Here is a 22,910-nt window from a genome sequence, read left to right as displayed (position 1 = left end):
CAAATCGCTGATGCTGCTCCTTAGTGGGGTCTTAAAATTCGGAAAGCAACTTCGTGTAATTTCAGGTGATTATTCGGCATTGTGCCGATTCCTTTTTAGTGTTCTACTTTTCCTGCACCATCACCTGTACTTGCACCACACTACTTACCCGCCCCATCTGAAAATTCTGGGAAGATCTAAACTATGGAGGGCATGAAGGTTTGGTTTGGTTTGGTTTGGTTTATTGCGCTTTAACGTTCCAAAGCGACTCAGGCTATGATGGACGCCATTGTGAAGGGCCCCGAAGGACATGAAGGCAATTAGGATTGATACTCGTAGACATTTTCAGCGATATTACAAACACATGGCTCCTGTATTTGTCATATTGGCCTAATATTTCATATTTTCCGGAAACATCAATAAACCCGCACTTACACTCAAAACGTGCTGCCTGAAATTTCTTTTGAACAATTCGTTCTCAGCGTCTAGGTAACTAATTTGAAACTTATTATTCACCTAGTGGGACTTCATGAAAAGTGTTTTCACGGTTCAGAACCCAATGTCGGCGGAAGCCACCGGCTGTTGGTGTTCATCGCGCGACGTGCTACTAGCTTCCGGGGCAAGACATATTTAAACACTAATGCTTTGTTTCCTCTTCGCTGTTTTTCTTTTACTTTTTTTCTTTCCTATTCAACTCTTCGATACCACTCCGACCGCGGCTAGAATCGAGCATGCTCTAAACAACAGAGGCCGCCTGCAAAGCGGTCAAGGGAAAACTGGGCAATGTATAAGTAGAACATCGTTATTAACAGTATGGATAAGATAGTTAAAATAGCCGAAGAATTCTACGCAGTCCTTTCCAGCAGCCGAACTAATTAGGAGGCTAATGCCTAGGGCATCGGGGAATATAATCCACCGGTAATTAGAAAGGAAGTAAGAAAGCCTTATATGCAGTGCAAAGGAGGAAGCCGGCTATGGAGGACCAGATAACTGTTGAACTTTTGAACGACGATGGCAAAATTGTGCTAGAAAAACTGGCCATGATATACACACGACGTGTCATGATGTCGAGCTTAGCGGAATCGTTCCGGAATACCGGAACTTAACTTTCATCCTTGAGGAATTGGATGTCGAGAACTTCAGAAATTACAGAACGGCCAGCTTACTGCCCGTTGCATACAATGTTGCCCGCTAAAATTACCTCTACCAGAATCAAAGAAACTTTACGCTTCGTTCAACTGAAGGACCACGTTCGCTTTCATAAATGATACTCGACAATAGATATTATTCACGCTATCGATCAAGTGGTATAACCAATCAAGAGAGTATGACCAGCCTCTATGCATTACGAGAAATCATTTTATTCATGTAAAACCTCAGCAGTCATCCACGCTTTCAAGAACCGGAGGGTAGAAAATACATATGTAAATGTATGGAAAGTACCTTCGGCAGCACATCCATCACAGTCCTCCAAAAAGAAAGCCACCAAATCTCAATAACGAAGGGTGTCAGGCTGGGAGACACGATCTCTCCAATACAGCACACCTTGTGTTTGCACGTAAAGGTATCTGAATTTTTAAGTACTTGGAACAAGAGTTAGTGAAGAATGCCTGAGTAATCTACGATTCGTTTTGGACCTGACCGCCACGGTGGCTCAATGGTTACGGCGCTCGGCTGCTGACCCGAAAGACACAGGATCAATCCCGGCCGCGGCGGTCGAAATTCGATTGACGTGAAATTCTAGAGGCTAGTGTACTGTGCGATGTCAGTGGACGGTGAAGAACCCCAGATAGTCGAAATTTCCGGAGCCCTTCACTGCGGCGTCCCTCATACCCTGAGTCGCTTTGGGACGTGAAACCACCATAAACCATACCAACGATTTTGACCTTGGCCTCGCTAAGTCACTCAAGGGACGAATTACACAGTGGGGTCGATAATCTAAGTATGCAAAGCAGAACGGTTGGTCTAAAGTTATATGTAGAAAACTAAAGTAATGTTCAGCCGTGTTCAAAGGGCACATCAGTTTGCGATTAGTAACAAAGCATGGAAGTTGTCAGGTAGCAACCACTGACCTGGAGCACGAGAGTGAAATAACTGGCCGAATATGAATGCGATGAAGTCCATTTGGCAAGCACTCCCAGATCATGAATAGCGTGTTAAGAATATCCTTCAAGGATGAAGTAAAAGAGCGGCGGCAGTGCTCCAGAAGCACACTTCTGAAGCACATTTCTTGCATATCTGTGGGTGAGACACTCGCGGGGAAATTCTGCACATTTACACCTCTTTGCAGTGCTGCCGAACTCGGCGCGCTCGTGTAATATACGATGTCCATTTGCAGTGTTTCCTCTCGAGGAGTGCTCATTTCTGTGACTATGTCGACGGAAACGAAAGACCTGTTCAAACAGTTTGATGAGTTCCGACGGGAACCACCTGCTAAAGTTAAATCTCTCGAAGATAGAGTTACATTGTGCTCGAACACGTGTGATGCTGTGACCGACATCCAGAAGGATGCCAAGGAGCTGAAACTAGACCTGAGGAAACTGGCAGAAAAAAAGTGACAACTTCAAATGGAAAATGAAAGGCTACAATCGAGGGTGGATAAACTGCAGCAGTATCAGATAATGGACAATCTTCACATCAAAGGTCTACCTTATGATTGTGACGGAGAGATTGCAGGGAAGGAAGTCTGAAAAAAAGATAAGAGTAGATAGCGATGAGTCAGACATCGACATCTGCCACAAAGTTGAAGCGGCCAAATCTCGTCGCAAGAATGCTGTTGTTCGTTTCACGCGTAGGATCAAACGAACTGACATTCTTGAAAAAGTGCGCACGGGCGAGCTCACTATGCAGTCCCTTTGCTACGATGGTCCTGAAAAGCATGTCTTTATCAAAGAGCTCCTTACGCGCAATAACAAGCAACTGCTTGGCGCTGCTAAAAGCATGAAAATTCTTGTTCGTCACGGGGAAACCGCACCTGTTATGCGGATTGTACCACACGTCTGTCGGCGAAATTCATTCTTGAAATGCTCAATTTGCTTATACATTTATATGCCCGTCGGAATGAGATATGCCTATTTTGTATTGCCCATTTATATAGAGATGCATCTAGGGTAACAGAGTCTAAAAACTTCGCTATCAAAGCGCTTCCCTATCAATGCTGTATCACTCTGCAATAAGTTTTATGATTTTACAGCGCTTATAAATAGTTTTTGCTTCAATTTCCATCTTTTTATGGTGCCTGAAACATGGTTTAGGGATTATTTTGTGTTTATGCGTCCATCCTACAAAACCTTTTTTTTCTAAATCGCGGCGGAGCGGCTATCTTTACTTATAAATTCTGATATTCAACCTGCATTACTTTCCGAGTTTACTCTTACATCAGACGAAGTTGAAGCGTTATCTGTGCTAAGTGGCACGATTATATTTTCGGTGCTTCACCACCCCCAAGAGAAACGTGCATGTTTGTTTGAATTCCTAGATCGGATTTTGCAATTCGTTACCCAAAATAAGTACGCTGTGATCTGGGGCGGGAATTTTAACATTGATATGGTTTCTCATGCTTGCTTCAATCTCCACTTGGAAATTATACTCTCGTCTAATGTTTGAGAAAACGCTATTATAGAACCAAGTCGCAATAATAAGCACCTGTTCATAACAAATGCTGAGACATCACTTGCCAAATCCGGTGTCGTTGAATCTGATCTGGCTGACGATATGAGGAATTTGTATGTGTCTTAAGAAACACGCTCCAATGCGTGGTATGTAGCGCCGTTATTGGTACCAGCTTATAACATAACATAGACTTGATCACTTTCACAGTTCCGTACTTTATGAGGACTAGAGTAGCACATATGACCTAAACAACGCCGAAGCAGCTTATAACATTTTTCTGACAAGATTTAGTACTTTGTACACAGGCGATTTTCCGTTTAAAAAGATGCGAGCAGAAACAAAATCAGAAAGCCTTAGATAAACAGATTACTACATCATCGATAACGACAAAATTTTAGCTCTATGGCTTTTATTAAGGTGTCTTAAGGTCCTAACAGACTACATACAACCCCGCAATAAATTAATCCATGATATCAGGGTACCTAAGAATAGCTACTATACTGATATGTCAGAGCGCAATAATGGAGAAAGTGTCATTCCTTAAAATATTTAGCTCGTATATTAAATCACGGAAGGGTAATAGCAATTCCCGACAGCATAACTATAGGTGGTGTTAAAATTAAACGTTCGGCACAGGCTAGCGCGTGTATTAATTTTTCTTGCAATACCTGGCACAGAATACAATAGAATTGTATAAATCTGAACAATAGTTCGACTATTTTCACGAGCCTGTAGCTGCTGCAGGAGCAGTTTTTCTTCTTTCCCTTAAACATACAACACCATGGTATGTAAACGGTTTCGAGATGGGACGTAATCAACTTGACACTGCATTAATCGCCTCCCTTCTAGCCCATATCTTTAACAATTATTTAACGTTCACTAGTTTTCTCGTTTGAATGCAGGTCATGCTCGTTATCCCCTTTTTCAAAGAAGGGTGGTAAATGTAACATCGAGAACTAGCACATTTTTGTAAAGGCTATGAAAATATTATTTCAACGTGGTTATCGCGGTTTGCTTAAAAGCATAACATAATCACAAATGCCTAGTATTTTTCAAGGAAGGCTTTTCAACAGGAACGGCACTGTTGTCCCAAAAGAAGTACATTTTACGTAATTTTGAGATGAGAAATTTAGTACGTTCTCTTTTTGTCGATTTAACAAGGAACAAGGAACTGCATACACCACGATATTGTTCGTGAAAAGATTTTTACGTACGGTATAAAAAATCAAGCGCAAATACTAATACGCTTCTACCTTTTAAAGCTAACCGTGTATGTGGACGCGATTGGCTGCATTTCACGTACATCACGAATTTCTTTTGGCATGCACGAAGACAGCATCCTGGAACCATGTTTCTTTAATTTTTAGATTAACGACATGAAGAATGTAAACAAGAATGCAATTTTCGTCACGTATGCCGACGACACCAGTCTATTCGTTGCTGGCAAAGGCACCTATGAACTTATCGAAGAAGCAAACTGAGCTCTGTTACTAATTGATAACTGATAATTGATAATTGATAAATTTTTACTAAAACAAAACCTACGTTCCCGCTCTAAGGGTAAAATTTTGAGTCTTGACCACATTATTAGCTATGCTTCTCATCAAATTGAAGTTATACTAGGCTTCAAAGCTCTTTATGTATTGCTTACAGAAAAACTCCTTTCGGACAAGCGCGTCAGTTTTATAGGTTTAAGGTTTCCCACGTAGCAGGCCTCCTATTTCGCTACACTCCTTTTCATCCGAGTGACGTCAAACTTGATTAAGTACTTATTCATATCACAATTATATACTGCCACCTTGTGTGGGGATGTACTACTAAAATAGACCTTCCAAAGCTCCACCTTTTGCAAAAGAAAGACATGAAAGCAGTTTGCGCTCATCCTAACTTTGAAGTCTTAAATGTTGCTGACACGCCGAAGGGGTTCCATCTATATATCTTACGATTAGTGCTTCGTTAAAAGCATCGATTAAGAAACAACGTGACAATTCTGTCTAACATGACAGGGCTTGTAAGCTGTGCATGTACGTTTCCACCCTTTACGTAGCACAAATCAGTTTTACATCAGTACAGCCAGAAGTAACTGTCTGACAGATGCTGAGGCATTGTGTTCCCTCCATTCTCAATGACGTTATTGATGCTGGTCTGAGCATTTCTTATTCAGCTCAGTCCACTTTTTACTATTATCTCGGTTCATGAATGGGGGTTGGGCGTTTTATGTGATATTTCCCGAGTACTGAATTTATTCTTCAGTCTGAAACTTCCATTTTTGCCTTTAAAAAGTATATAGTAACTTTCCATTGTCACATTCATGAATTTTTATCTTTTCATATTCCGTTTTGTTAAATTTCGTTCCCGCATTTTGCGTATTACTGTGTGCTTTCCTGTATATCCTTGATGCATTTTTGTTTTATATTTAGTTGGAGTGCTGCCATTCTTTCACGGTTGGAGAGCCTGTCAACCTCCCTGGAGCTTTCTCCTCTATGAAATAAGCTTGAACTTTAACATTTGTGTCTTGCCAGAAATCCGATTTAGAGCGGAAACTTGGAGGCTAAAGAAAAGGCTCGAAAATATTTTGTGGACAGTTCAGCAAGTAGTGGAAAGGAAAATTGTAGGTGTAACACTAACACACGAATAAAGAAGAATGGCTCAGGCAAACTGCGAGTTAGAAAGATCCAAGTCAACATCAAAAAGAATGCATAGGCATGCCCAGAATATGCATTGCTAAAATAAGATAACCGATGGTCCCATGGGGGTGCGGAATGGACTCCAAGAGAAGACAAGCGTAGCAAGCGGCGGCAGAAAATGGGCGCTTGAGATTACGAAGTTTAGGAGCCGCAGTTGGCGCAGGACTGGATTAATTATTGGTCCACTGGGAAAAGATTTGTCCTGCAGTGGACGAAGTTAGGCTGGTGATGATAATGGCTTAGATTATGCAGCAATCTGTGCTGCCACTTGATATACAGAGCACTGCAAATCATGTGGTCAGGTTACAGGGGCTGGCGTCCATGTTGGCGTCATTCTTTGGCTGCTGAATTTTTTTTTTATGTTTTCAACTAACGCTAGCAAATGCCAATCCAGGCCAAAATTTAGTTTATGTTTCCGTTCCAACAAAGGTGTACTTGCGGATAAACATCGCTGAGGCAACATCTGCGAACACGTCCCACTGCAGTCAAAGCCCGCAAACACGCAAGCGCGATGCGCAATTTGCGTTGTAACCTCAACGTCAAGCAAAGGAAATATTTGTATCATTCAGAAAACCATTGGCGTCCCCAGTCTACCCTTCATGGTGGTTCGGCAAGGCGGGTGCTTACTTTCCTCGCACTAATACCACCATCAGCATTCATCACACAACTTGCATCATATATCTTCCAAAGTTATACAGCGCTGCAGGACAAAAGATGATAGCAGTGATTCCTAGTAAACCATGCCCTGTAGTCTGTTGCTGATCGTGGTCGGCAGCCACAGCCACTCCACGTTCAGGCGAATTTCCTCATCTTATCATCGCCCCTGATTCTTTGGCGCTTAAGCGTGCCTAATGAAAGAAGCATCGTCTATATGCATATAGCGGCAGTATAGATGGTGCTGTCTTCCACGAGGAAGGGCTCCTATGGTTAATGCACAGCTGCCGCATCGGTCTCTGGCGGCTCGCAGTAGCGGCAGGTGTTTGTGCAAGTGTTTGCGGCGGCGGCGGCTCGAACGAGGAGCTGCCGGGTGCGAGTCCTTGGCCGGACGTGACCATCGTGACCGCACCGTGTTCCGGCTTGGGACGGCATCGCGCACGACCCGGCGATTCCGGCGTATTCGCCACGCCGGACGAGTCTGCTCTTGCAGACGCTACAGTCGCTGAGAGCTGCAGTGGGAGTTTGCATTACGTAATTATTAGGTAAATATTCTGTAAGCATTTCGATAACGTGATGTGTTACCTCTGAGCCTTCTTTAAGGAAAAAGTCGATCTAAATGCGGAGTCTCCATTTCATACATTATACTTCACGATTCCAAATAGGGCAAGCTGTGCGCCTCTATCTGACTCTTTCTAGTGGGTTCCTATTCCGCAGTCCGGAAAAAAGATTAAAGCGGCGTTGGTTATAGCAACAGGCAATGAACGGATATATGTGCTCAGTGACGGACCTTTCACGCTGTCCCTGAGATTTTTCCCATCTATGTGCCATCAAAACACGAATCTGTTTTCGCAGACGAGCTGCAGGTGCGCACACCCCAATAAGAAATTAACGCTGAAAGCCAGGCTTTTGAACGGCATAACGGCCGTTACAATGCTCCTGAATGTAGCTGTGTTGCTTCTCTACCATTCTGCATTATGGCTTACAGCCGTCGATCGAAGCTTAAAACTGCCGTTTAACTTGTGTACGTGCGTGTGCGGGCGTGCGCTGGGAGGGAGAAGGCGAAGGGGGAGGCTTTTTAGTCCAAAACAGGAAGAAAGCGCTAAAAGATTTCTTCCCTCACCCTGGCGCGAAGGATGACACAACAGTGCAGATGGTCTGAAATCTCTTTTCCTCCGGCTTTTACCACTTCACTTCTGTCAAGGACGGAAACTATCAGCAGAATACTGAGAACTGTGTCCAAGTGTCCCGCTGCTTCGTCGGAGTTACGCTTCGCCCTTTGAGTTGAAAACTAAACATGTTGAAAGATAATGCGTTGGACGATTTGTAATTGGCTCTTACAGGTCTTCAACCAAAAATATTTTCTGAATATAAAACCCAACTTTTCGCGGCTGGCTCGGCTGAACCTTCTGGGGTGACTGGGGCAATAGCTAGCGTCTTTAAGTAGGCATGGGCGGAAACGAGGTCGACAGAATGAAAGCGGTGATGCGAAAGGTGTGAGGAAAGAGGGGGGAGAGTGGAGAGGTTGGTGGAGGGGTTAAGGCTGTGAGCCACGTTGCCGCACTGTTCGGAGGCGTTCAATGGCGACTTTTCTTCTTTCAGCCGAGCCGGCCTCGAAACGTTGGGTTTTAAATTTTAAAAGACATTTGTTGGAGACATGTCAGAGTTTATTATAACTGAGTCCTTTATAATTCGACTCCCTAACTTACGCCACTGCCAGAATTTTTCTTCGCGGTTTCAACGGTGTATGTTGAAGAGAAGAGCACAACTGTCAAGTTGGTGCACGGAAGGTGCCCAGCTATATAGGCCGCGTAGAATTAGCCCATTCCATGCCTTTCCAATGGATTACTCATATTGTGGTTCATGAGGAGCAACTGGCATCTCCGTATTCAGGCGCGTAGGCGCTAGTAGCGACATAGCAGAAAATAAAGCAGAAGCCAAGGCGAACCGAGAACCGAGGCTGACCAATGCTTTCAACGCAGCCACAGGTATCCACTCCTTCTTTCGAGCGTCATTCCTTATCGGCGCCTCAAGGACTCCTCTGTCGCCTCGGAGGAGTGGCCCTAGGCGTGGGACGACGTCGGCTTGCACTCTCGCCTATTTCTGCGAATGGGCGAAAGGCCGAGAGCCACTTAGCTGTCGCTTGGGGGCCTGTACTTGCCCAGTACTTGCCCAGGGAACACAGGGAAGGAAAGAGAGCGCAGTTATCTGAAGAGGAAATAGGTGAAAAATGGGAATTTTATCGACAAAAGAAACAGCAAGATCAGGTCCTAGTCCAGGAAAAAATGAAGCAGTCCACTGATAAATGGCTGGCTGAAGTTCGCGAGGCAAATAGAGGGGGGCCAAGAAAGTTCTGGGACCATATAAGCTGGTTGGGAAAAACAAATCAAAGAACGCAGGAACAGATTATAGATGCTGAGGGAAAATGTTTAGAGGGAGACGATGCTGTGAACTACATTACGTCATTTATAGCTGCGTCTTTTAGCAACGACAATGGGGTAATCTCCCAAAGTGAGGCGGCAACACAGAACAGCCACAACAGACTAGTCTTAACTGGGAAAAGGCGGAAGCGAATATTCCTAGAACCACATCCGCAGGGATAGACGAAATTCCAACAAAGCTGATTAATGAACTTGGCCCAAGAAGCAAGGAAGCGCTGATAAAAGCTTTGGAGACAGTCATAACAAATCAGCAAATTCCGCACAGCTGGAGACAGAGTAAAATGAAATTGATTTATAAAGGGAAAGCAGATAAGATGAACATAAAATCCGTCCGCCCGAATACGATAACATCTGTTATGTACAGGCTGGCAACGCAGGCGGTGAAATTAAAAATGCAGTCATTGGTAGAAGGTAATCGGATACTCGGAGAACTTCAGAATGGGTTCAGAAGGGGTAGGCGCTTAGATGATAGCCTGTTCGTGCTTACCCAATGCATAGAATCAGCTAAGGCGGAAAACAGACCTCTGTTTTTAGCGTTTCTGGACATAAGCGGTGCATACGACAACGTGAACACGGAACTCCTGTGGAGCAAATTGAAAGATTTAGGTATCAGTCATGAGGTCATTGATTTTCTACAGGAAATCTACCGAGATAATGAAGTTGAAATTACATGGGAAGGGAAAAAAAGTACCACAACTGTGGGGGTGCACAAAGGATTAAGGCAAGGTTGTCCTCTATCACCGCTGCTGTTCATGCTTTATGTGATAAACATGGAAAGAAGGCTAGAAGAAAGTAATCTAGGTTATAATCTGTCGTACAGATTATGCGGAAATGTAGTTGAGCAGCGACTACAGGGTTTAATGTATGCGGACGATATTGTACTGTTACCAGATAGCCAGGAAGATTTACAAACTTTGGTTAATTGCTGTGGAGACGAAGGAGACGCTTTAGGATTCAGTTTTAGCGCAACTAAATCAGGTGTCATGATTTTTAACGATACAACTGATCAGGTGCTTACAATACAAGGCCACGAAATACCCAAAGTGGCCGAATACAAATACCTCGGAATATGGCTAAACGAAGGGCAGATATACACGGAAAAGCATGAACAGGCTCTTAGGGCAAAAGGACAAAGAGACTCTGGGATAATGAAACATAGGGCATTATGGGGGTACAACAAATATGAAGTACTACGAGGTATTTGGAAAGGAATAATGGTGCCGGTACTTACTTTCGGCAATGCGGTTCTGTGCTTAAGGGCAGAAGTTCAGTCGAGATTAGACGTAAATCAGAGAGCAGTTGGAAGATTAGCACTAGGTGCCCACGGCAAAACCACAAACGAGGCAGTACAAGGGGATATGGGCTGGGCATCGTTCGAAGCACGGGAAGCTAAGAGTAAGATACTCTATGAAGAACGCCTGAGGAAATTGGATGATAACAGGTGGACAGCTAAGGTATTTAAATATTTATACAGAAAGAGCGTTGACTCACAGTGGCAGAAAAGAACTAGAAAACTAACCAGTAAGTATGCCGGTCATGAGGACGGAGTAAGAAAGAGCATTAAACGACAGGTTAAAAACGCGGAAGTTAAAAATTGAATGAATTCAATGGAAAAGAAACATAGGGCAGAACTATATCGATAATGGAAAAGGCAGATCAGGAAAGAATTTTTTATGATAACTCAATAGGCAGTGCCCTACTTTTTGAAGCTAGGTCAAGGTGTCTTAGAACGCGCAGCTACAAAAATAAATTTAACGAAGAAGATGACACATGTGCAGTGTGTGGTAGATCTGTGGAAACAATTGAACACCTCATACTCAAATGTGATGGTATCCATCCGGATGTCGATGCAGGCACAGTCACTCTTTCTGAGGCCCTAGGGTTTAAAGATAACAATGGTCATGTAAATAAATCTGCAGTGGAAGTTAGCAAAAAGCGATTGGAGGATTGGTGACTGAAAAGCAGAGATGTGGCATAAGGCTAGAATTGTAGGAAACCGTAGGTAAAGATGATGGCGAATCTTAACGAGAATTGCCAACACAGTAAACAAAAAAATAGTAAAGAAAGAAAAGCTGGGCATGGTGGCAATTGCCCCCACCCCGTTTCAAAAGGGGCGCTCCTATCCATCCATCCATCCATGAGAATGCGGACTCCCTTTGCCTGCCTGACTAACGTTACTCTGAGTCACGAGTACCCTAGATAAACCCCCCAATCCCTACAGAAACCTCGCAGTGCGCTTATATTTTTATGAATCATCCGTACTTTCTAAAAAATCCTTTGCATTCTAACTCATTCTGTCCTCTTCCGCTTGCGCATATTTCAATAAGAAAGCATAGATGTGTCTCTCGACGAACCGCTATTTTGGGCGACGAAAACTCTCCGTCATCTGAGCAGGTGGTCAGCCTCAAGATTACTTCATTTAATCGTTGCGGGCCACTGCATCGGACGGAAACGACGGCGCCGGCGACGACCGAATGGCCTCGGCGTCTTTGTTGGGAGAGGGCTGACAAGAAGTAAGGCCACCTCTGGCATCTTCACACAATCATGGACGTCGTACGTACTAAACCGTTGAGTACTGAAACTGCGGTAGAAGTTAGTACTTTGAGGGCTATCTGCCTTGCCATGTGCATTAGTCACACGAGCAGCAACTACAACTGCCTCGGAGAAAGCGCTACGCGACATCTCTCGCACATAGACTCAATCTCCCTATGGGCTAAATGTTCGTTGTGAAGACTGATCTGTCCAGTTAGTCCCATTGGACGTATTTTTGGCTTGGTGTGCAGGTAAAGGCGGCTTACGAGGAGGGGGGGAGGGGGGATACTTTTCAGCGTACTTCAGTCAGGTCGACGTGCCGCTAAATTGGATGAAATTATATTAGTTTTTAATCGTTATCCTGTCGGTTTCTCTCAACAAATGACTTTTCGAAGTTCGAACAGTGACTTGTATGCACTGAGAAAAAAAATCGGCACAGGCACTTAAGACGGCGTTCGTGTGGGAATTACAAACACTGTCGTGCCTTTTGGGCGTTTGCGTATTTGCGCGGACGACCACATTTCACTTCGGGTAGTGTCGATGTTGAATCTGTAGACGTTGATGGTTCACTCTTCATTGCACAAGCACATACGCAACCGGCTGCAGTGAAATCCAGCGACCATGTATGACACCACCCACACACACACGCGCGTATGACCCCACCAGGAATGCTGTGCGACGAAAGGTCGCATCACAGTTTTGATATGAAGATCTGGGAAGGCGTGTAATTTAAGGTGCATACGTCGTCGGTTCGAATCCCTGTCGCAAGCTAGTCTGCAACTTGACTAGCGCATGTAAGCTGCATGCAACGTGAAATCGTACTATACCACCCGGAACGCTGTACGATGAACGGTTGCGTCGCAATTTTGGTACGCGAATGTGCGGAGAACTGGCGCTATGGACGTAGAGGTCGGCCAGTGGTGGGTATATATAAACGAACGACAGATATAGGATTGCCTGAAGTGACGGTGCTTGGCTTGCTGTGTGCGTACTACGGCCTCTTGATGACGTCACCCTGTTTTTCTTGCCATCGCTGGGATTTTCTGCACATCTGCGAGTACACACACATGCCACCGGCTTTTTTCCTAATGGGACTAGCAACGGTTTCCCATTAAAAGAGACATCTTGTAACGCCGCCTCGCATTGCTTTCAGAACTCGCTTCAAACATATACGCAACAAAAGAAGGCAGGTGTTTCACCGCGCACGACTAGTGAATTACTATATTGTTGGTCCACTTACGTTTGTTTCTGGAGGAAAAGAGTGAAAAGCAAAAAAGAACGCTCGAGAAACGTAAACAGAACCGCCGAATAAGCACTGTAGACATTATTAATCCTATAAACAGCACCAGAAAGGAAGGAAAACAAGCACCTAATCCAATGAGCACGTGACAAGGTCCTCGATAAATCAGTTATGCAATTTTTTTTTTTGTTCACGACAACGAATTTTTTTCAGAGAAAACTGAAGTGTCACTCACACACGGTTGTTGGGGAGGAGGAATAACCGCAAATTTGACAGGACTGAAGATCGAGAAGAGGACAGGACGAGCGGTACCCTGTCCTCTTCTCGATCCGCTCGTCCTGTCCTCTTCTCGATCTTCAGTCCTGTCAAGTTTGCGGTTATTCCTCCTCCCCAACATGTCTGACCAACTGGCCCAAAGCTTCCCCTTGTTGACACACGGTTGTCCTTTTTTGTTTGTCATTAATGCTTCGACAATCTCATGCGTGTGCAAGTGTCTGAGTTCGCTAGCAAGATTATGTCACTAAAATTAAAGCGGCAGTACGGGAGCCTCAGCGCTAGCTCATCTTTCACAGCTACTCCTGCAGCTGTTCCGCAAACGTCGGCGACTTCATTCTGATAAATGAATACAAACACCGCTGCACCTGTGAAATGCCAGAAGACTTTAAGCTGAGCGAAAAACGGCCGTCCTTTGTTACAGCGAATTCAGTTTTGTAAAAAACAGAAATCGTTACCTTGCAGCATAAAAATTTGTTGGAGCTCTTGTAGCATTGACATATTTGTTTTTTTATATAGCACTCTATTACACTGTGAGGCATTGCAAATAAAACTTTGAACTGGCGAAAACAGTACAGTATATACAATAATAAATAAACTTTGCGGTATTGAGGGCCAAACAGAACGAGAGGCAAGGAATAAAAGTACACACATCATCACACGAGGGCGAAAACCGTATAATAGATATAAATTCGACATAATCTTATAATCAGATATAGATATCATATCTTCGTAAAACTGACTCCTATCAAATGTACGGTAAGAATAAAAACAAGAGCTGTGTTGCGTGACATTTGGTAATAGCGATCCTAATCGACGCGTGACGGACAATAGCTATGTGACCCGATGAAATGTGTGAACGCTGAAAATTGTAAATTTTATAAAAAGCAAACAAGGAGGGTTCACCTAAATCTCTCTGCGCTGGGTAAGGAACTGCTCAATAAGGAACCCAATAGATCCTTACTAGCAACTGCAGGCTAGCTATAACACGCTCTACGGATTCAACAAATTGTATATTGATTGCGTAATCAAAAGTACACTTTAGGTGGTCTCGCGAAGCCAGAGGGCCTTATTTTTAATTATTCTACGTGACAGCATTACTCGCCTAACAAGTAGACTCTTCGTGTACGATTGTGTAATCGAGCAAGGAATAAGTAACAGCGGCGATTGCCGAAAGCGGCAAGACGACCTTCTCAGCTAGTCACAGGACTGTATAATAAATGGTTCGTGCAGAAAGGAAAAAGCTTCCAAGTATCCCTTTGCGTAACCGCACTAATTTATGGTCACGTAATGTAAAACCTTGGCCAAAAGCCGCATCCGGTGAGTAGAAGGTATTTCTGATTCCTGGCCGCCGTGTTTGCCGCGGGGAGCATTGGGCGTCATGCAAATGTTTGGAGGCCGCACCACACGCTGTAGGAATGGTCATGAATTTATCTTTGGGCGCTGTCCTGAGCTGGGGCGCCTATGGGTGCATTCAAGAGAGCGCGGAGCAGAAATTCCCCTCGTGAAAACAATATGCATTACCGAGCACAGCATAAAACTCCCGTACGCCCCTCTAAATATTGCGCGCAGCACTCACCTACATCTGCCGTAACCCTCGCAGTCACGCTGCAAATTTTGCAGACCATCGTACGTGTTGAGTATCACCTTCTGCACAGCCTAGTTGGAAGATCTTCAGTGGCTAAGCGGCACTCTTCGTTTTGTATAACATACTTTTCGCGAACTTGGGATTATCCGACGAATTCCAAAGTTACGGGGCCATTGTGAAGTATCATAGATATGACAAGATCAGCGTTATTGACGATTAAAATATATCTGTGCTGACATATGTACAATAGTTCTAGGCAGTCCTTTATTTAATTGAGTAACCCGGAAAAAAAACATTCAGCCATCGTTCCAAGAGCTATCTGTTATTTCGTATGCGATTCTGAATTTAACTATAGCACGCAAGTAAAACTTCAGTCATTAATCGTGGTAGTTGCTTAAAACCAGAGGCTGACAAGGGTATTTTCGTCAACATTGTTGTCCGCCGCCACAAGGATGAAGACAACACAAGCCGTGGCACAAAATGTTAAAAAGCAAGGCCATTTCTGACAGCACATTGTTACTACCAACCGCCCTTTCTGAAGACAGCGTAAATACTGATGCTTTTGGCGGCTGTGACGAGGTACTCGCCGCGGTGACTTAATGGCTATCGTGTTCGGTTGCCAGGAGCGCGTGATCAAATCCTAGCCACGACGGCCACACTTCAATGGAGGCAGAACTCAAAAGCGCCCGTGTGGAGTGCGATGCCAGAGTGCGTTAAAGAATCCCAGGTTAACCAAACTCATCCAGAGCTCACTTACGGCGTCTTTCATGGCTCTATGTGCCGCTTAATGACGTTAAACGCCGCATACCTTACTATGAGGAGGGATAATTTCAGATATATTCCTAAATGTACCGCATATCCGAGGCATCTGCTGCGGTGAACGGGGTCCGTGGAACTCTTGCCAGAGTAAGAAACCAAGCACCAACCTCTCAAAACATCTTACTGCCGAACGAGTGTTCGGAGATCCTTCACCGCCGCAGAACATAAACGGTACCTATTCGAAAGGCTGATGCCTATCGCAAACTTATCATTGATTTCAGCTCCGCGCTCCACCGCAAACAGTGCCAAGCTTTCCGGGGTGGCTCCATCATGCAAATCTCATGGCTTGGCGGGATAGCCGATTCTCCTTATCCTTGAAGAAACCGCAGTCGCATGTAGACAATGCAAATATAACCGCGCAGGCAAGCCGCACCACAAAGCCGCCATTAACCGCTGCAGCCCGCTCATTTGGTTCTTTCTATGAGCACGACTTGGATTGCGGATGGCGGACTTCTCTTGCCAGGAGGGACGCGACCGGAAGACGGCAAGGTTGGGAACGAGCGGGCGCGTCTTGCCGATCTGTTTGGGTCGCCATCCGACATAGCCGCGAGCGAGGGCTGCGTCCGAGGTCGCGTGGCGGAGTCTTCCGCAATTAGACACACCAGGCGAGGGCATCACTGCACGCGGCGACGTGATCTTGGCGGCCGCATCACGTCATCGCCGCATGCTTGGCTGATCTCACGAACACAGCGGCCTGGGAATTATCCTCGCGCTTTGGATCGTGGATAAAAAAAGAGAACAGCTGCTAGTATTTGCAGCTGTTACGACGGCCCACGTAAGGTGCTGCGTACCATTTCCATCGTTTCCTGGGTGCCATACCGAGTGAGACAATGCAGACGTAAAGAACTAGATTCTTTCGCGTATTTGACATGCATACGAGTCTTACTAAAAAAATGTTCGCTTATATGTTTTAGCGGACACTGAATACTTAAGTAGCAGGACTCGCAAAGGAAGTGCTCTTATTGATCAAGCGCATTTGATTCGGTCGGCATTATCACAGCTATTGCTACCGACTTACCACCTCTGGGCGTCTTGGGTGACTCAGCGGCGTCGCTATCCGTCAGTTAAAAGGAAATCTTGTCGGACGAAGGTAGCCTATGGATGCGTCCTCGACAGTTATAAGGAGTTAAAGCAGTCGTGTGATGAGCTGTGACCATGAATTCAGTAACATCTGATCAAGATTGATGACGCTGAGTAATTGTGCATGCCTACAAAGGTGTTCCTGACGACACTAACAAACACTAGAATTCTCGGTCAAAATGTCTGTGCAAAAAGCATCGATGAATTATTGAGCAATAAAGGCAGCTGTGGCTGCAGTCATTTATAAAGTTCAGCCAGATAGTACTGTCTTCTGCGTAGAGAGCTAGTCACAATATGTGGTTGAAAGCTCTATCAGAATTGCAAATGGGCAGCGAAAAAAATTACAGAAGAAAAATTTTCCTCATGGGTGGCTTCAATAAAAAACCATGGCAAGAGCGGACTAGCTAATTACAAATATTACGCGGTGCCCCGTACTCAACGATCAACAGTGGATAAGTACGAAAAAAGTTCTTTGAAAGCTGTAACCTAAGCATAGTGAATATGTTCTCCTATGAAAGCAAGAGCTCTAACTTAGGCCAGTAATGGCTAAGCGACGAAACAAACATAACAATGGACTTCATTTTGTGCGCCAATTCCTAGATCGTGCAGGATAAAGTTAAGTACAAGGCATGTCGGGGACTAAATTCATATAAAAAGATACGAAAGAAAGACGCTGGAATAAGGTCAGCCTGTTTCCAACGAGAGCAAACTTGAGATCATTTTGAACTTTTTTAAAGAAAACAGCTTTCTTCTGAAGGCCAGAAAGGCGAGCATAGCGCAAAGGTAATGGATTACAACCTTGCCAAAACAATAGCAATGTCCGCTATTGAAGTAGCAGTGGGTGACAGGGTAGGTCACTAACAAGCTATGATACGAACCAGAAAGCCTTCATTAAAACAGCCAGACTATGAGTTTTTTTATTTTTTTTGAAGCCAAGAGTGTGGTAGGGATAACGGTATTTTCAAAATATGAATAACCGAAAGGTAAGCAAGGCCATTATTTAAAACCAGTAATGAACAACGAAATAGCAATAGTTAGTACAATCAAATGTATCCCAACGAAGCGCAAACTTGTAAGCTAAAGATAAAACTCAAAATTATCCCAATGACTGTCTAGCGAGCCACAAAACCGATATGACTGCTGTAACGGTAACAGGCAGAATTAGGCCAACGTATATTAGGTAATGAACATATCTAAAAAAGAACCCTACGGAACTCAAAAGGATACGCAGTCGATGTACAATACGGATAATATGCAACCGATTGTCTTTCATGGTTAAAATGCGAGTTTCAATCGAAAAGGGACGCTGTCGGAGACGGCAGAACGTTCGACGGCAGACGGCAGAAATATCGGCAGACGGCCGATATTTAGCGGAGATCAGACTACTACAGCCGACAGGGGATTATTTGGAGATCATTCCAAGATGCATTGGCCGTGCAGTCTATCTATAATATCTAATAATGACAGTTCGCGAGAAACACCACCGCATATGTTAATATAAAGATGGCATTCTCTTCCTAAATAATTCAGCACATGGAATAGGACATTGATAGGCAAAGTGCGATGATAAAACATTGTACTATCCATCCGTTCACCCTGTGGCAACTGTGGATCACTTGAAATTGTATTTTTAATGCCACCCACATATCTAGATCAGAGAACAAGTTCCCGGTTCAAATGCCCAATGGAAACGTAACGCTTGAGAATGAAGGTGATATACGCACTCTTCCCCTGCGTTTCGTAGCAAAGCCATTCATTGAAACTTCATGGGATCCGGCAAAGCCTCTGCGCAAAGCTAAAACAAGTGACTCTTGAATATTTCCATGCGCACCATGCAAACCGGGTGCACGTTTACACCGACGGCTCAGTGAATCCTATCAGTTCTTCTGGCTCCGTGGTCATCCCCGCAAGGACTACAGAAATTAAATTAGAGTTAGGACAGCTCACCACGACACTTCTTCGACGGGTGCAGAACTCACCGCTCTTCGTGTCGCCATTGAATACATCCGTCAGCAGCCCCCTCAGCGGTGGTCTATTTTCACCGATTCCAAACCTGCCCTCCAAGGCTTGCAAGCTGCTCTTCGCCGTGACGCGCGCGTTCGCACGGGGAGTCAGACGTGCTGCTCGTCGGCTCCGGCGATTTTCAGCCGGAGCAGCGGAAGTTTCCGCCTGACCCTAGCAAGATCATCCCCAACGTGCACCGAAATCGGTCGGGAACATCTGGACACCAGTTTTTTCCAAGGTGGGCCCGGTTAAACCCCTTTTTCGGGCAACACATGGCCCGATCGGGCTGGTGGCGCGCCTAGGCCTAACGGCCGAACCGGTACTCGGCACATCGGGGCCTCTGGCCACTGACGACAGTATGGCTGCTACGCAAATCGCCTGCCGAGGCTACGACCCCGAAAACATGCACTGGATAACGGTTAACCCAGCGGCAACCGAAGGCCCAGTTTCGGCAAAGGTTACCCCTGCGGCAACCGGAGGCCCAGATTCGGCAAGATTTCGCAGCGCCGCGTTGAACGCCGCAGTGCTGCGCCGAGCGCAAGACCAAGCCTTAAAGCCGGCGTCCGTAGACGCGGCCGGCGTTCACGCCGGAAACCAGCAGTCACCCGCCCCGCGCGCGGCGGGCCGCAGTCGGCGACTGCTCACGAAGTGTAAACCGCCTGTTATTTTCAAGCCTGCTCCAGACGACTACGTCGTCGTCATCAAGCCCCGGACCCGCGTCTCGTTGTACGAGACTTTCCAGGAGACCGGCTACGGCCGGGCGTTCACGGCTCTCCTGGGCACGCAACCCGCAACAGACCTTACCATAATACCGGTAAGAGAACAAAACCTCATTATTGTTCAGACTGCGAAACCTGAGCTAGCCGACCGTATCATCGGCGAATTTGAACTTAATGGACCCGACGGGAGGGTCCCCCTTGTGGGGCACCTGCACCAAGACGGCAAGGACGTCTGCTACGGCGTCATCACCGTCCGTAACTCTGAAACTACGGACTCGCTCCGTACTAGGCTCCAATGGCGCTACGGCACCATCGTGGAAGTGCGAAAATTTGGGACATCCAACAAAGCGAGACTGACTTTCGCAGGAACAGAGAAGCCACGTTTCGTGCACTACGACTCGGAGCTTGTACAAGTTAGGCCTTACCAGCGAACCATTCCAGCCTGCCGACATAGCGGTGTGGTCGGCCACCGCGTGGACGCCTGCCCCGGCCAGAGGCTGGACCGGTGTGGCCTATGCGGACAGCAGGCTCTACTCGTTGAGGGGGTGCGGGCCCCTCACCAGTGCCACCCAAAGTGTTCAGTGTGCGGCGGGGCCCATGCCACGGGGGACCCTGCGTGTACGGCTAAATATCCCGCTATCCAGACCCCGCATGCCGAGCGCGGGCGTAAATCGAAGCGGAACCGACGCAAGCGTGGCAAGCGTCGCCCGGACAAGCTGAAGGCCAAGGCTGGCGACCAATTAAGCCATGGACCAGCCTGTGAATTCCTCTACCGGGAGCCAGGGGAAACCTCCAGCTGAGCCACCACCGCCTCAAGCCGGTGCAGCGAAGCCCCTCGGACCTCCCCAGAACGGCGGCTCCAAGACGTGGGCAAACGTTGTCAAGCAACACTCCCAGGTGAGCGGCGCGGGCAGGGCAGCTTCTCCCTTCCCTCCCCCTTCCCAATCCCAACCACGGCCAATCTCTGCCGAACAAAAAGAAATATCTGCCCTCCGCGAGCAGGTTGCAAATTTTCAAAAGCGCCTCGCAATAGCGGAGGCCCGCCAAAATTCCCCCAACCACACCTCTGCCTCACCCGCAGCAGAGGCAATGGAAAGCGACGCAACCCCTTCAGGACAGGCTGCGCATGCCCTCACGGCACTCGAGGCAAGAATGAGCGCGCTCGAAACTCAAGTTAACAACAGAATATCCGCATTTGAAACGCAAATCAATGCCACACTTACGGCGGCACTCAACAAAATTAGCCACCTTGCGGCATCTATCCCAAACCTCATATCCGCTCAGTTCGCTCAACTCACCCGCGCTCCCAAGCGCGCTGGCCCGCTCAAAACCTTCGCAGGCCGGCAGCTCAAAGCGTCTAGGCGTCGAATCGCCGGAGAAGAAGGAGAGGTCCCCTGTGCCATCCTCAGTATAGAGAACGCTCCTACTCTCTTTGGAGCCACTGGCTCTCAAGCCTCCTCTCTCCAAACTCACAACTCTACCCTTGATCATGGCGGGCGCCCCTAGAAATAGGAAGCATCCGCGAAGCAATTTGATCCCTATTCAAATTGTACAGTGGAACTGTCGCGGATTCAAGGCACGCACAAAGCGAGCCGATCTACGCCTTTTCCTTACAACTTTCCCAGAATTACCTGCTGTGGTGGCCCTTCAGGAGCCAGGAAATGGGGCCACCCTTGCCAGTTACACGGTATACCAGCAGGATGCGCAGAGCTGCCTCTGCGTACATAAAAATTACACGGCCTCCCGGGTTGACCTGGATCTTAGCGCTAATTTCTCCTATGTAATGGTGACGATCCTTCCGCTACGCAAACAGGACCCCCCATTGCACATACTCAACATTTACTGTCCCCCAAAGCTACCAAATGTTACATTCGCAGATATCTTCAGCCGGGCTTTGAAGGTCGCGAATCGGGATCCCCTCACAATCGTTGGGGATTTTAATGCTCCCAGCACCTTATGGGGGTACACACGTGAAGAGAAACGCGGACGCAAGTTGGCGGAGCTTGTTTCCACACTGGGCCTTACTCTTCACACGGATCCCGCGCAACCCACTCGTATAGGTAACTCCGTTACACGCGATACGTGTCCGGACCTCACCTTTACGAAAAATATTCGCTATGCAGATTGGAGGAACACCGAGGACTCCCTCGGTAGCGACCACTGCATAATTACCACTACAATCCATACCAAGCCACTCACAAGACCACAGGCCAATGCAAAACTACCCGACTGGACCAAATTTAGGAGCAGCTACACCAATCCTCAATCGATAATGGACCAAGGATACTCAACGTGGCCCCAACACCTAGTATCCCACTTGAAATCAGCCGAGCAAAATGTTCAACTCTCAGAGGCGAGCCCGGCGGTAGATAACCACCTCCTCCACCTCTGGGAGGCACGACACAGCCTAGTCCGCCGCTGGCGTCGTCAAAAACACAATCGGAAACTCAAAATTCGTATCGCGGATATCACCCAACAGGCGGCACAATACGCGGCCCAACTCGCCGACTCCAATTGGGTGCACCGATGCAACACTGCAGCTCGGCAAATGTCGAGTCGGAGTACGTGGCGCCTCATCCGCGCCCTTATTGATCCGGCACAAACCCGTACTGAGACACAAAAACAGCTTCAAAGGGCTATACATAACTTCACTGGAGACACGGCCAGACTGGCCGATGCGCTCCGCGAAAATATTTGAGTATACACCAGGATCCCCGTGGTCAGGTGTACTCGTATGCAGGTTCCGAGAACCCGTATTTGGATCAACCGTTCCAGCTCCATGACCTAAAAGTGGCCCTGGCTAAAATGAAGCGAGGTACAGCACCAGGCCGGGACAAGGTGACGGTAAAGCTTATTGCCAACCTCCCAGATCCCGCCTACGAAACTCTCCTCGATTACTTCAACACTATCTGGATTGGAGGCACACCACTCCCCATAGATTGGAAAACGGCACTAGTAACTTTCATTCCCAAGCCAGGTAAAGCCATTAATACCGACAACCTCCGGCCCATCTCCCTCACTTCGTGTGTGGGGAAGCTGATGGAGACTATGGTCCGCGACAGATTGTCGGCTTTCCTGGAACAGCAAAACATTTTCGCAGACACCATGTACGGTTTCCGCCCACACCGGTCCGCACAAGATGTCCTGTTGCAACTTCACAAGGAGATTCTCGACCCCGTCGAGCACCCCAGCAATGATAAAGTAGTCGTCGCACTTGACCTGCGGGGGGCTTTCGACAATGTCACCCACGAGATCATCCTATCCGACTTGTCGCAAACAGAC

Source organism: Amblyomma mixtum, chromosome 2 (assembly GCF_055824585.1).
Source record: "Amblyomma mixtum isolate Tamu chromosome 2, ASM5582458v1, whole genome shotgun sequence".
Taxonomy (NCBI): Eukaryota; Metazoa; Arthropoda; class Arachnida; order Ixodida; family Ixodidae; genus Amblyomma; species Amblyomma mixtum.
The sequence above is the reverse complement of the archived record's forward strand: the minus strand, read 5'-3'. Positions refer to the sequence as shown.